Here is a 4665-nt window from a genome sequence, read left to right on the forward strand (position 1 = left end):
ACCTAACGTCATCCTGCAGCATATCATACCGCCATGACAGGTGCTGTCCGGCCACAATATGAACAGATTTTTTATTTACTTTATTGCAATGAAAGGCATAATAGGTATCCTAATGTCTACTTTTCAATTTTATCACAATTACTTAAAGAAATTAAGTGCAAAATAAAAATAAATGTATATATGTTTGACCAATTTAAAAGTTTTATTACATTTTGTTCCTGAAATCTACCCTGAATCCAGTCCTCTGCTGGAATCAGGATGATCTAGATTTTTTGGATCAAAGGTATCCTAATCCTTTGAACAATACATACACAAGGTTTGGTCCAGATGAAAACCAAAACTGGATTATGTGATCTATTCCAACAACAAAATCCCTTTGTTTTCTTTTGAACAACCCATGTTCAGGATTTGATCCTATCTGATAACCAAAATCCAATCAGATTACTTTTAAACAACTGGGCCCAGATGACCTGGCTTACTTAAATGGCACTGATGTCAACTTTGTCAGTGATTAATGCAGTGCAATTAATTGTCTGGTGATCGCAATTACAATTTTGAGGTCGAACAATTTCAAAATTAATGAAATCGAGGGTAAACGATTTTTGGTCATGGACACCTGGAGATTTTTTGTCTTCTTCAGAAACCGTGCACATGGTGGTGTGCACGTGTGCGTGTGTGTGTGCACGTGCGCCCGAACTCCGCCTCGCGTGATACAGAGAGCAGAGGAGAATTGTAAAGACATGACCATGTAGGGAAGTCATCATGTGCACCGCATAATCGTTTGCATTATCGTGATTTCAATTTTGAACAAAATAATCGTGATTATGATTTTGTCCATAATCGAGCAGCCCTATCAGTGATTAAGACAGTGACAAAAACAAGATGGTGTAGAAGTTTGCATTCCCAATGTGGCGGGCAATCTGGTTGACTGGGATCATGTCTGCCTGCCAAAAGGCCCTTGATGAAAACTGCAAGAAGGCAGTGGAGCCCAGGTTCACCCACATACGTAATAATCAGGACACTTCTCAAATGAAACCTGTCCCCTGCTGCAGAAGGAAGAAATTTGTATGTCACAGTGCATAAACAGCTCAAGAATGACCTGAGGAATGCGACAAAGAGCTCAAGACATCGACTTTGCCTCAAAATACCCCAGATTCCAATCTGATCCAGCATTTGTGGGATGTGCAGGCACCCCAGAGGTACCTGGACTCGGACCTGGATCGGACTTGGCTCTGATTTGTCAAGGCATGGACGCAGGACTTCTGGGGGTGTCCTGTGGTGTCTAGCAACAGGGCGTTGGCGGTGGATCCTTTAGTCTTATGGGTCTGAGGTGGCGTACTGGCATGTCCCACAAATGCTTGATCAGATTGGAATCCGGGGAAGGTACAGGCCAGGTCAACACCATGGCCTCTTTAGGCTCGTTTCCACCGCAGGAACTAAGAAGTAAATTTACAGGGCCAGCGCCGTTGGTGCGTGTTTCCACCGCAGGAACCACCCCTGAAGGACAGAGTTCCGGAACTTTTACAGGGTCTAAACAAGTCCCTGCCTCAGAGTAGGTACTGTGGCCCCGAGAGTCCTGGCTGGGGCTTGGGGATTACTTGGTGCTGATTGGATATACTCAAGGAGGGATGTGACGTCAACAGAAAGCAACAAAATAGCCGGCATTTTTAAAACTCAGCAACCGAGGGTTAGCTTGTTCATAGCTTCCACCGCCATGTAAACAAACTCAATAAACGGTCGTTGAAAAACAGATTTTTTCCAGCGGATATCTTATTTATTCAGTTTTGGGAAATCATGATGTCTAGAAATTATCAGTAGTGGCTGCAGCTGACAGGGACAGCTAACAACAGCAGCAAAGCTAACATCAGGACGTTATCTGTTAAAAGCCTCCCGTTGTCAGAAATGACATGAAACTACTCCAGTTAGCTCAATCATATTGTAAGTAAGATACCCGCTGGAAAAACTATTTTTTTCACGGGCCACTTTGTGAGTTTAGTGAGTTATTACAGACACCGCTATCGGCTAACAGCTAACAGCGTCCCTACGCCACTACGTTGCCCCAGTCAAAATGGTTGCGCAATGATTACATCACATCCAGAGCCCGGTAACTTTACAGGAACCTTCCTCCTACTCTGCTCTCTCAGTGGAGACACGGCGGTTGAGAGGGCCGAGCGAGAGGACGTTCCTGTAGTAGTTCCTGCCCCGCAAATAGTACCAAGAACTTCTTCAGTGGAAACGGGCCTTTTGTCATGTTCTTCTGCCCATTCCTCAGCGTCCACATGAATGCCAGAACCAAAGGTTTCCCAGCAGAGTACTGTAACATGATGATCAATATTATTTACTTCACCTGTGAGTGGTTTTATTGTTGTGGCTGATTGGTATATACAGGGTTCCCGCTCTTTTCTTGAAATTATTTTCCAGGACTTTTCCAGGACATTTTCAGGACTTTTTCAGCTGCTACAGTATGAGTCAAGTTATCACAACATACACTAATAAATTCCACCCCAAGCTTTGGAGAAGTGTTATTTTCTACAATTGTACCTTATATTTTGTACATTTAACCAGACTGCTTCAATGTTTATTCCTCTCCCTCTTTCTCTCTTGTACTTTCTCCACAAAATAATTTTATATGTTCAGTCAATCACCAAACAATTTCCTTTAGTTCATGTGTTTACTGTTTACTTACAGTTTACTTTGTGCATCTGACACCTGCATTCTTAAAGTAAAAATCAAAATCACTGCAAAAATAAATCAAAAATATAAATATCAAAATCAAATCCTATCCTGCAGTGCAAAAAGGTCAATATAAAACAAAGCAATGTCATTTAAATTAAAATGTTCTTTTGGCAATCTCACTGTCTGGGAACATCTGACCAAAAATGGCTGAGATATCAGAGCTGGAGTTGAATGAGTAGTGTGACCTCACCAGCTTAATTACCCAGCGAATCTCTGCTTCAAACACAGCTTGGCTTGAAAAAATGCTGAGCTTCCTTGTGTTCCTGAGCTTTTCCTCTGTCCACTTGTACTAGACACTTGTAATGCTGTACTTTCACTACTGACACTTTCCTTATGTACACTGGCTGTCTGTAGCTCTTTGTTTGTTGGACAGCTGCTTCCCTCTCTTGTGTCTGTTGAAGGAGTCTTCCTCATGAAATCTGTCATTCTTCTCTCAATGTTTAATTGTCCAGAAATCTTGACATGGCCTTGTCCCCGTGCATGACTCCTGAGTGCTGAGACACCCATGTTACCAATATCAAAAGACTTCCCACAGAGCTTGCAATATGCCCTGTGCACATCTCCAGACACTTCTCCTAGCCAGTCCCTGAACTGGTGGTGTTCTTTCCACTCAATTTTGAATTTGCACTGTCTTCCTGACATCATCACTCACTCCTGTAATTAGAGGACAACAACACACATTTGAAAGTCTATTACTGCTCATATTGACTGTTTACACAGTAAATTACTTTTCATACCTTAGTTTTTTCATATCTTTCATATTCTATGTATTATACATACTGTACACACCACATGGCACTTCACTGCTTATTTCACACATAAACTGCATTTCCTCATTTAGGCTAAGGGATGTGCCTCTTCGTTGTGGTCTGTGTGCATCTCACTCATGGATATATAAGATCTCACTTGGATGTTGACATCTAAATTACTTTCATTGCAAAGTAGCTAGCTAAAAACTGCATGAAAAGTCGGAGCTCTGCTCTCTGTGCACATACACAGTATTTTAATAGAGCTGAATTCCTAATGAAGTTTTTCTCATTCACATATTTTCTGTTTCTGCTGTCGGACAATGGAGCAAGTATGAAAGACTGAGTGAAACGTGGCCCAGGAAGACTACCTGTTACCTGTCGCTATCTCGAAACTGTCGTCATGGTCGCTGCGGCTCTACTGAAACCAGAGATGTATTTCATCTCAGTGCGCACAGCCAAAAGTGACAGCACGCCCACTACAGCTCTCTGCTGCTCCTCTGTCACTCAACAGAGGAGACAGAGAAAGGGAGAAAAACCTCATACTCGATATACAGCGATACAGCAACACTCTTGAACTGAAAGTCGCTAGTTTTGGCGCTTCTGTGGAGAAAATAAATCCTTACTTGGGTCTGAAAAGTCGGTAAATCTAGCAACAAAGTCATATGGAAACACTGGGCATCAGAACTGTTCTAAGGGAATATGCAATTTGATTGGTTGGTAGCGTCACGTGGGGCACTGTGCCGGCTAGAAGCAGAGATGAAGCGCTACAGCTCAATGTTGCCCATTAAAGGCAGCTGAAAACAGACATACATGCGTAAAATGTTTAACCCGTTTGCGTTCACCCACAAGGCAGAGAGAAGCAGAGGGAGGAAAAATAATCTTCCAGGACAACTCAAGCTTTTCCAGGACATTTGACTTTTTTTCTCATTTTCCATGTGTTTTCCATGACTGGAAAATTGGTCAATCGTTTTCCAGGTTTTCCAGGACGCGTGGGAACCCTGTATATATACCTTGTTTGTGAATTATTGTCAGTTGTGTTATTTAGATTTTTTTTAACCTACCCAGGTTCCTTTATCTTTTGGAAAAAAAATTAAATGAGCTATCTAGAAAGGTGCAACTTAGCCTTTTCCTGAGTTTTTACAGTTCTGTGACTTAATCAGACCACTGAATGAAAACGTGG

The sequence above is a fragment of the Epinephelus fuscoguttatus genome, linkage group LG16 (assembly GCF_011397635.1).
Source record: "Epinephelus fuscoguttatus linkage group LG16, E.fuscoguttatus.final_Chr_v1".
NCBI classification, from domain to species: Eukaryota; Metazoa; Chordata; class Actinopteri; order Perciformes; family Serranidae; genus Epinephelus; species Epinephelus fuscoguttatus.